General features: G+C 35.8%; 1 long non-coding RNA gene across 1 annotated transcript; it reads right to left on the minus strand.

Annotated features, from left to right (window-relative positions):
* Positions 1 to 3,673: 3,673 nt before the first annotated feature.
* LOC138891078 (uncharacterized) lies at positions 3,674 to 11,267 on the minus strand. Its single transcript, XR_011407389.1, has 2 exons — positions 10,624 to 11,267; positions 3,674 to 3,973 (listed from the first exon to the last, which is right to left on the minus strand). It is a non-coding gene; the product is annotated as an uncharacterized lncRNA (long non-coding RNA).
* Positions 11,268 to 11,780: the final 513 nt, after the last annotated feature.

Consider the following 11,780-nt stretch of genomic DNA (forward strand, 5'->3'; position numbering starts at 1 on the left):
TCAAACTTGCCTAGAGCATCTTTGCCATTGGTGTACACAAAATAATTACATCCAAAAGCTCTTATTTGAGTGATGTTGGGCTTCGAGTCTTTTCAAGAATGGGTTTGATCATGCACTTGTGTAACAAGTAGCAAGTAGTATTGACTGCCTCAGCCTAGAAGCTTTTAGGCAGTCCACTAGCAATCAACGTGGTCCTACCATATCTTCTAGAGATCTGTTCATTCTTTCCACAACACCATTTTGTTGTGGAGTTTTGGGTGCAGAGAAGTTATGTTCAATGCCATGAATGCTACAAAATTCAAGAAATTTAGAGGTTTCAAACTCAGTTCTATAATTTGTTCTTATACTTGAAACAACACTTACTAGTTTCTGTTGAATCATTCTGACAAACACACAAAATACATCAAAGGTTTCATCCTTAGATGTTAGAAACAAGGTTTGTATGTACCTGGAGAAGTCATCAACAATCATAAATACATACTTCTTTCCTCCCCTACTCTTAACTCCCATTGGTCTACATAAGTTCATGTGGAGAATTGCAAGGGGTCTGGAGGTACTAACAACTTTCTTAGATTTAAAATATGACCTTATGTGTTTACCTCTGACACATGCAACATAAACTTTATCAGATGAAAACTCAACTCTTGGTAACCCAAGGACCAAGTCCTTTGCTGCCAGTTTATTAAGTTGAGATAGATTGTCATGCCCCAGTCTTCTATGCCATAATAGTAGATCATCTTCCACTACACTTAAACATGTATGTTCACTCTAAGAAAGAGACATAATAGATATCTTGTAGACATTGTTATGTCTCTTGCCTTTCAGAACAGTTTCATTAGTATACAGATTAGTGAAAGTACAAATTTTGGAAGTAAACTTTACCTCATTACTTATATCACACATTTTAGAGATACTGAGGAGATTATGCTTGAGTCCCACTATATAGCATACATCTTCTATATCATGAGAGAGTGATTTACTAACTTTACCAATACATGTTATTTGTCCATCTTCCCATTTCCAAAGGACGCACCCCCTTCTTGGAAGGCTGCTAGTGAGAGGAAATTCCTCTTTTCGCCAGTCATTTGTCTTGAGCATCCACTGTCCAGATACAAGTCTTGATTGCTTCCTCTCACTTTAGCCTACAAAAAAAATCACAGGTTAGTCTTGGGAACCCAAACAAGCTTGGGTCCATTTTTTGTTGGAAAAAAGATGAATAAAATCTCTATTTGCCCAGAGTGGAAGAGTATTAAATGTCCTTTTTTTATTGACCTTAATCCACTTAGCTTGAAGATGGGGGACTGATTGTTGGTTTTTATTCTATTTCCACATGTTTAAGTAGCCCAAAGGCATTTTTGAACTAAGCATGTATTAAAGCAGGGCAATTGTCTCTAAAGTGTCCCACATTCCCATAGTGAGTGCACATTTTATTATCAGAGATTCCTACATACTTAGGATCAAACCTAGGTACAATTTTCTTATATCCAATTCCTGATTTATTAGTGCTGCAATTTTCATTTTGCCAATTTAATACATCAGAGGATATATGCCACTTGATTAGCCTAGACAGTACATACTTCGCCTTTTCAAGGTTCTCTTGTGATACCTTATTCCTACAGTCAGCATCATACAGACTATCTTTGAGCTCTTTCAGTTCCTTTTCAAGATTGTTTTGCAGATCACTCATTATTCTCTTTCCATTAGCATAATCTTGTTGCTCATTATGAGAAATGATTTCAAGGATGTGGTTCTTAAGATTCTTGACTTGTCCTTCAAGATCTGCTTTGTTAGATTCAAGATTTTGAAATCAAGCTTAACACATGAAAGGTTTCTTACTAACTGATCATTCCCAGCACTCAACCAATCCATATCACTCATCATTGTTACTGTTAGCCCCTAGAAAACGTTCCTCGGCAGATGTGGGTTGTGACAAGGATTTTCATAATGGCCTTGGCACACAACCTGAAAAATGGGGCAACATCATGGCGGGCAGCTCGATATGATGGACTATACGGGGTTGACAAATGCACCTTGATAGAAGTAAGGAGAATTTTATATGGACGTGCGGGTTGGCATGACAATGTCAAGGCAAAGCCATGTCAAAGAAAGGTCCAAGATAAAGGAAGGCAAGGAAATACAATCAAAGACATGGACGTGGGTAGATTTGATCAAGTTCGGGGGAACTTGACATGAGCAAGCAGTTGCGGCAGCGGGCGTGTGCGACTAAGTCATGGGCGACAAACTGTGATAGTGACATTGGGGTAGAGTAGTGTCAAAGGGCAAGGCTGAGTGCAATGCCAGCCTTGGGCATGCAAGCACATGCAGTACACAAGCAGCAGTTACAAAAAGTGTATTGGCCATACGACAATGTAGTTGAGTGGTTACAACCACATCCAAGCATGACTGATCATGGGGGATAAATGGATGCACATTTTTGTAGCATGTCTATCATGTTTGCCCATCAGTTGGGGCTTGTCAATTACTTGTCTTAGATGCTGCCAAGTGTAATTGGGCAGCATGCACTATAAAAAAATGCATAAGGCTACTCAAATGCGCAAAACTTAGTCTTGTGGCAAATTTGTTAAGCCAAAACTTTAAGTGTATTCCTAAGGCTGGGAAATCATTTTGGGGTAGGGAACTAGGGCGTTATTTGTTCTTGTCCATTGGGTTGGCTTCATTATGTTCTTGTATTCACATATTAATACAAGTTGGGAAGAAATTCCTGTAAATTTATGGGGCCTTTTACTTTGCTTACAGCTTGAATTTTATTCTAAGTCCCAAACGTCCTAAACAATTCTAAATTTTTGAAGGCTGAAGTTAAGGATGGGCTTGACTACCGCACAGTTGTGAACCTCGGACAGATTTCGAGTGACATAAATCATCCCCAGTTACTATTATGGCCATTAGTTGTTTTATAGATATAACATGGATGTTTTCTTTTACATTAGAGATACTAACCCGATTTGCTTCATCTTCAGACTCTCAGTCACTCATGGCCATCATTCCCATCACTTCGTTTTTTGTCTTGCTTTCTTCAATTGCAATCAGGCAACCTTAATGTTTTCATTTTCATAATTAGCCTCCAGAGTCCTCCATATATCATGAGCAGAGATGCATGAGGACACCATGTAGAGAACATTCATTGGCAGACTCCTATAGAGCAGATCCTTTGCTTTAGCATTTTTTGGGATTATCTGACGATCCTCATAAATATATTCCTCCTCTCTTTTGATGTTCTTATTTCCATCACTGTCCACTTTAATAGGAATAATTGGACCATGATTGACAATTATCCGCAAGCCAAAATCAGTAGCTTGAAGAAATAATTCCATACGCATCTTCCATTCATCGTAGTGATGTCCATCAAAAAGAGAGGGTATTCTAATGTGCATTCCTAGTTGTACAAAGGGCTCATCTTCAACAACTTTGTGTGAATAAATCACAGCATAAAGACTAATGACCTTATTGTCACGACCCAAATCGAAGGGCGGTGACAGGCACCCGATGCCTAACTCAATCGAGTACCAATATATTGTATCCTTCTTATCATACTATCATGGGTAGATGGGCTAAAAGTATCATCACAAGATAACCAGAATAAAACATAATGGAATACTAGATATAGGATGACCTAACATAATATAGAAACTTATACATGTGACATATGGGCCTATAGGGCCGACATGAACATTTGTACACTCAAAATATAGGCCGAAAAGGTCATACAAGTATCCATACACGTGACATCTGTCTACAAGCCTCTAAGAATACATAAACGTCATAAAGGTCAGGACAAGGCCCCGACATACCAATCAATACATGTCCAAATTATACTGACCAAATAGGAAACTCCGGAGTAAGTGGAGTACACCAACACCTTCCACTGAGCTTATAGCCTACTAGGAGGACTGTCAACTTGTCTTCCAGGACTTACGGGCATAAAATGCAGCATCCCCAGGCAAAAGGGACGTCACTACAAATAAAATACCGAGTATGTAAGGAATGAAAAGTAGTATATGAAAGACATGAAAGAAACATGGAGTAAAGTACTCAACTGTAAGTTTGAATAGCTCTGTGAATCATGAAATATTTATACTGTCATGCATGTGCGTTTAAATGCCATATCATGTATAGGTATATGTGTACATAGCATCATCAATCCTCTAAGGGCATCCCATCACATCATCTCGGCCGTTGTGGGCAATATCATCAACATATACCAATTGATTAGGTGGTGGTGCGTATATAACGTCATAAACTTTTCCCATATCCCATATACATATAATATATACGTATGTAATGCCATTTGGTCATGGGTCAATGTACATGTATAAATAAATACAATGCATAATGAAGAAAGTCAGTAAGATTTCTCGGAATGTCATAAGATCAATATGCCTTCGGATAAACTTTAGCAACTTACGTATTTTTCTGAGACTCATGAATAGAAGATAAAATAATAGGACACATGGGGAATCAAGAACATAGGCACCCTTGGTACTTCTATAAATAGAGTCATTTGTGAATGTTTCGCGTTTGCACATTTTGTTTGTATCATATGGATTATGCCAAAAAATAAGAATGGATAGCCTTAACATACCTTAACTATATTGAGTCCTTAATAACTTACAAGTAATTCTTCAAACAACTCAACTCAATCTACCATAGCATAAGGAGATTTAAAATCAGTGTTGAGTAAAGGCTATGTCCACAACTTAAACTAGTAGCTCGTTATGTAAATTTGGGCAGTATCTCCCCTGTAACAAGAGTCTCCTCCAATACCATATACCAACAACAATGACCAGAGAAATCTAGCAATACATAATTATTAATAACAAGACATCATAAAATAAAAACAAGTCACAACTATTTCATGACGAGCGGCAAGCTCCAATTGGAGTTTGTATACCCCGTATCACCCCTTCTAAACTTCTTACTTTAACTTAATAGTACCATTAACATGATAATAAATTCATTCATCAATGATTCGATCCTTATACCATGCATTTATAACAGGGAAAATAATCCACAACTCCAATTATCCTCAATTAGAAACTTTATTCACTAGGTCATGTCTAGTCCATCCATATAACTTAATCAATGTCAAGATAATCTTAAGAAGAAGCAAGAACACAATATAACTACCTCCTACAGTAGATGCAAGTCTAAATCCATGTTACATTTAGCTTACAACAGCTCAATACACCCCAATCACATAATACCCAAAACGACAACTATAATAGTGCAAACACGCTGAAAATGTTACAAAGAACGACTAATCCACCATTTCTCAATTATGTGGTGTTTCCCCACACCATTTCTCCTCTAAAACTCCATTAAACAACAGAAAAATATACAATCCAAAAGCAACACAAAACAGCCCAAAAACAGCCCACAAAAAATCAAATAATTCGAACTCACGGCTTCCGATCACCGTCCTGTGAATTCTAGCTATTAGAAAATGACTTTATCAACCTTCCTTCGTATTTAAAAGCTTAAATACATAAATAAGGCATTTTCTTAACTATTAAATACCTTTCAAAACTCAAACTACAAAGAAAAAGAGAGGCAATATAGCGATATTTACGTCGTAGGGATCGTTTTAATGTTATCGCTACTTGATTTCGTGCCCTAGATGATAATATTGTTGAGACCCCTTGTGGAGAGCTTGAGGGTAAAGTTAGGGGTCTTATTTGTTCGTGTTCTCTGGAAAATTGAAGAAAGAGATGAGATAAGGATATAAATATTCCTTTTTTGAAAAGTAAAAAAGGTGCTACTTGGCACCCTAGCATTGGTCCTACTTCCAACGCTTATAACATTTTACCCGGGTGTCGTATGAGAGAATGATTAAGAGCGTTGGAAACTAGATTCCAAGACCTTCAATTTGGTATAAAATATGTCCCAAAAAGACCTCATATAACACATAAAATGTATTGCTCAAGAAGCTTTAGTGAAACATCTACTGCTCACCTATGAAGTCTGTGCAGGCTCGCGAAACTACAAATATCTCTCTACTTCGATGTTGTGTCAACAAACCATTTAATATGTTAGAAACTATACTCATAGATCTTCTTTTTGATATGTGTATCATCCCGTAATTCCAAGAATATTGGGAGAAAAGCTCCACTATATTTGACTTGATTTTGAGCACATTTATGAATATAACTTGTGATGGCCTTTGCCAACTTTTGTTCCACAACTCGCTTGACTTCAAAACGTAACACACGACTATCATAATCCTAAAATAACTTATAACATAACATCCTTATCATTTTAATAACCCTAGTATCACCCCAAAGTGTATGTTATAACATTCCAAACTTATCGACTTTCGACGAAACTTATTTTCTTCAATTTGTTTAGCTTCTAAGCCTTTCCAACCATCTCGGTACTTGTTATACATGATATTAAATATTTGTAACTCCCAAGGTAACATGATTAACTTACTTATGTACTTTAAAGGATGATCTCATTTCTGAGCTTACATCAATTGACTTACAACGTACTTTTGCACACGAAAACATAGGGTGTAACATCATTCTCTCCCTTTGGAATATTCGTCCTCGAATGTTGGCTGTTATGCTTATCAGTCTCATATCCTATAGGTTTTATGAATACTTTAATACTGTACTTTCTATCTGGGCAATTGTTCTGTGAGTAAATCCCAAGGCTAGGGCATTCCCCCCTTTAGGCCTCTTTCTCACACCATGACTTGTTGTCCGAATTCTTCTAATCTCGTAACTGTTGCTACCTTCTTTCATGCAGCCTGTACAACTCTGACCTTGTAAGTGCCTATGTGAATCTTCTTTCCTTTTTCCTCAGGCTTTTAATCAATATCTACGCCTCACCTTGTGAACATATACAGAACTATGACAACCAGTCCATCTGGGCATCTATAGGTACACTGAAATTCTTCGCTTAGTAATTTGTCGAATATATGACTATTGCTATATTTTGTTTCATAGCCTTGGTTATCTGTCCTTATGGATTTAGTGCATCTAGGTAGGTCATACTGTACCATAACACTTACTCCAGCTTATTATTACCGAGGTGTGCTACATAACTCTAGGTTACTCTTTCGTTGCTTATCATATATGTATAAATCTACGTCCTTTTAGTTCTGCTTCATTACTATTCTTCTTAAGAATGACGATCTAATCTCATTTCATACTTTGTAATTTTTTCCCATCCGTTGTTGATTCACCTTAATGTTGATCCATAATCTACCATTGATAACTTGAAACCACTTACGTAATACATTGTCACTAGGGCTCACGTCTCATCGGGGAACATCTAAAGTTATTTGCCTGATCCATCTAGGGATAATACTATACTTCAATAACCGTATTTCATAGCATCCCAATGTGATTCATCTTATGGGGGTATACTAATCTCGTACAATTCATGAAATCCCTTTCGTTAAATCATTACTCAATCAAAATCCTAAACATCATCCACTTATCTATCACAATTACACCCTTATTCTACTACCAGAGCAACATTCCATCTTTTCTATATTCACCTAGTCATAGACTCCTCTGAGTTCGTTCAGGCTGTACCGAGCTTTCGATAACTTAGGGAAACCATCAGCTCTCTTGTTTTGATGGGCTTAATTCGGAGGCCTTACCTATTCTTGTTACTTTATCACTCACATTTTCTTATCCTTACTCCAATCTACCTAAAACCTTGTCGTTCTACCATACTTTAGCTTGCGACCTATACATATCTATTTATACTACTCGCTATCTTCCTTTTAAATGCTAGCACCATAGATTTTCTTTCGTGCCTTCTCAGTAGTCTTTAAATATAAGCAGTTACTTTTCCTGGTTGTTGTGCCACTGGTTGCATGAATACACGGTTTATCTCATTTCCCGCGAATACTGGAATTTCTTATAAATCATATGATCTCAAATATTAGCTTTTAATTTTTTTTCCTTCTTCTTCCTATTCATTAGCCACAATATGTGCCATTTTCCTATGGAGAGCATACAATGTTTTAGTGAGAATGTTGTTACAAGACCATTATTTCTTTAGTTCATTATGCTTAGGTTGAAGTCTTCTTCCTTATTTCCTCATGTAGTGTTTCTTTGTAGTACTTAAGGGAGACCCTTTGACTCCGGTAACGCTGCGAACTTATTACATCGTATATGCGAAAGAATCTTTGATGTTCTTACTCGCCTATAATTATCCTTAGTTACTTACCTTCGCGCCCTGGTGCTCATAGGGTTGCTTCTAAACTGAAATTTTTTTACTGTCTCCCCAGTGGCACTTTCTTTTATTTCAGTAACACTTATACAGTACCTTTAATTACCCCAACTCCTATCGGAATATTTCTCAAGGATCATGATGTCATATCTGCAAGAATGAATTCACTGTGTTGGGGTTTACTACGTTTATCTTGCATAATCTGCTGATTTGTCTGTATCCTCTTGTCTAGACATAACTAGACTCTTCCTGAATCAATTACTAAATACTCGTTGGTCCATTCTCATATCAATATTCTGCGTTGTCACACCTCCTTTTTACCCGCCCGAGGGGGATATAGGAGTTTTTCTAATTTAAGTGATATTATTCGATATGGGATTATTTATTTATCAGAGTCGCCACTTGGAATAATTTATTTGGTGTCCCAAGTCACCGGTTTATTTTAAATCCTAAATCGAGGAAGTTTCGACTTTTTTTTAAAAGTGTGCGAACCAAAAAATTCTAGATAAGGAATTCTGTTAACCCGGGAGAACGTGTTAGGCATTCCCGGGTTTCATGGTTCTAGCACGATCGCTTAGTAATTTATACTTGGATTAAATTGTTTAACTACACATCTTTTACCGCTTTTAATCCCTTGATTTATTCGTAATTAAAGAATTGAGTTACGTGTACGTATACTCTTTTCTTTTGGCGCATCAAAAATCATGTCATGCGAACGTGTCCACAATTAATAATGCTTTGTTTATTTTATTAAGAAAAGTTTGGTTGAAGTTGCGCGAATGCATCCCTGAAGTTACTTTTTTTAAAATTAAATTCGCAATTATATTACGCGAACGTATACATAATCACAATGATAGATTAAGTCGCACCTAAAGCAACTCGCACAGTTGAATTATTTTCCTAATCACTGAGATTATTGTGATGCCAAATTTATGAACAAGAAATTATTGAAAAGCAAATAAGCTAGCTAACATGATCTATTGCTTAGCCAAATTCCTTATGGTCCAAGACTCATCTTATGGCCCAATATCATTCACAATAATTTGTTCAAATGATCCACACAAAACAAACAACTAGACCGAAACATCTAAAGCACGCTAAGATAAAGAACAATAACAGTGTAGCATAATTGAGAAGTGGATCAAAAATATGATGTTGGCTCATTAGAGACTCTTAGGGAACTAACGTAGGCTACTATGAAAACGAAATTCAAATTTCACTGATTTTAATAAGCATGAGATGCTATGATAACCATTATTACACAAAATTTCCAACCAACTCAATGGAATTCAAGCTAGCAGAGAACTTTTCATCACTTTCTCTTCCTTTGTTCTTTTTCCTTTTCTTCTGACAGAAAATCAAATTGTTAAGCCTAAATATACACCTATTTTAGAAAAGTCATCTTGAAAACAACCAGTCAATCAAATCAGTACTAATGCATCAACTCAAAACTTCAAAGAAAGGAAAACATCACCACCCCTTAGCGTAAATAAAAATACTCTTAGTGACATAACCACTAATGACATATACATTCCAAATTGATATAAAGAATTTTATAAAGACTCGATGACTAAGAATTAAAAGAATAACATGAAAAGAGATTTCATAATGAAAATGACTAATTCAAACTTGCCAAAACGTTTTCTGGAATCCCAAACAAGAGGCAAAGAGAAGGAACAAGATAAAAAAAATCGAACTAAACTTAACTAAAATTAATCCAACAGCTTCATTGGTGTTTTGACAAAGATAGGAAGCCTAGAAGGAATGAGACAACGTCATATTTTGAAATCACTCTCCATCTTTTACCAACTTAAAATCCCGATGCAAGCTACCAAATGAGGCTTATGAAGTTTAAACTACATATTCCAAAATCCTTCCTAAAGGCGAATACCAGGATTCATTAGTGACCAAATAAGAATGAGAATCAAGTCATTTCATCACAAAAGATTGTATCTTTTAGAAACTACAGAGACATACTAAAGTAACATAACCAAATCAATTGTTCAAACCATAAGAATCATCCTAAAATTATCATCAAAATAACAAAACAACAACACTGATGAACATGATAATAATTACAATTTAAAAAAAATCATTTTGGTGTACACTCTTTACTAATTAAACGTCTCAATATCAAATTCCAACTTGCCTACAAGTATTATTACTATGGAGAAAATGCAGAATACCAAAAAAAGGAACATTTTATTTTAACACTTTAGTCTTGAATTCAAGCTTTCCATTTCAAATCTAACAAAAAGAACACTACCCATCAGCTAAAATTAAACTTAACTAAAATTAATCCAACAACTTCATTGGTGTTTTGACAAAGATAGGAATCCTAGAAGGAATGAGACAACGTCATATTTTGAAATCACTCATAACTAGAGTTATAACAAAGAGAAAGAGAAGATTATGGACCTTAAATAAAGCTTTCAATTGATGAAATTTTCAGCATATTACAACGGACCGGATAGCGCAGCTACAAGCAAAATCCAAAACCGTGATCAAACTCGAACAGAGTTACGAGCCACCTTCGAATCGGCACCTCAGCTCAAATCGGCGACGAACTCAAAACCAAATTTCAGAAAAAGTCCTTGAAGGAAAATCGAAACAGAAATTGAAATTATTTTTGATTTTTGTATTTCAAATTTGAAGTCCAAATAGAAACGAAGAAGAACTGAAATTTCTGTCCCTAGTTCTTATCCAGAGGTTCTATCCAATTTTTCGTCCCTTCCTCTCATGCTAGGTGGTGCGGCTGTTTTGGTTGTCAAATGGAGGGAATGGGCGGAGGGATTGTGGCTCTCTGTGTATGTTTATTCAATTTAGTGAAAAGGGAAGATGATGGATCTAAAGGGGGAAGCAGCGGCGTCTGGTGGCCGGAATTGGTGGTGGAGTTGAAGAAATGAAGTGTCGCTAGTTAAGGGGCTGGTGATGGAATGTCCTGGTTTTCTAGTGTTGAAGAAGATGAAAAAGCTTTTCAAAATGTGAAAGAGAAGCCAAATCCGATGGGGGTGAGTTCTTGGTGTATCAACTGTGGATCGCTAAAGTCTTAGGCATCTTAGGCGTTAGGTCTACGTCTTTTTTGATTTTAGGAGTTAGGATTGTTTTATAAGGGTAGGAATTAGGTTAGGTCAAATGGGCAATGGGTATGAGCTCAATGTTTTCGGCTTGAAGGATTTGGGTCATGAATTTGGGCTAATTAACTTTGGGGTAGGAAAACTAAATCAAACAATCTTTTTTTTTTATTTTTCATTTTCTTTGATTTTAAAATCTAATAAAATCCTAAATCAATCTAATTTGTGAAAATTAAAATTGTTTATCTATTAAAACAATTAATTAACTTAAAACTAAATAAAAACACTACTTTCTAAAGACTAAAAGCTAAATATGTAAAAATGACCATTTGTTTTGTGATTTTTCTTAATAAAATTAATTCCTACATGCAAATTGGACCTAAAATGACATGAAATTAAAATGTGATATTTTTATCATTTTTTATGATTTTAAAATATTAAAAATGCATGAAACGTAATTAAATTAATAAAAACATCTAAAATCCCTTAAAAAATCATTTT

This window comes from Nicotiana sylvestris, chromosome 5 (genome assembly GCF_000393655.2).
Source record: "Nicotiana sylvestris chromosome 5, ASM39365v2, whole genome shotgun sequence".
NCBI lineage: Eukaryota > Viridiplantae > Streptophyta > Magnoliopsida > Solanales > Solanaceae > Nicotiana > Nicotiana sylvestris.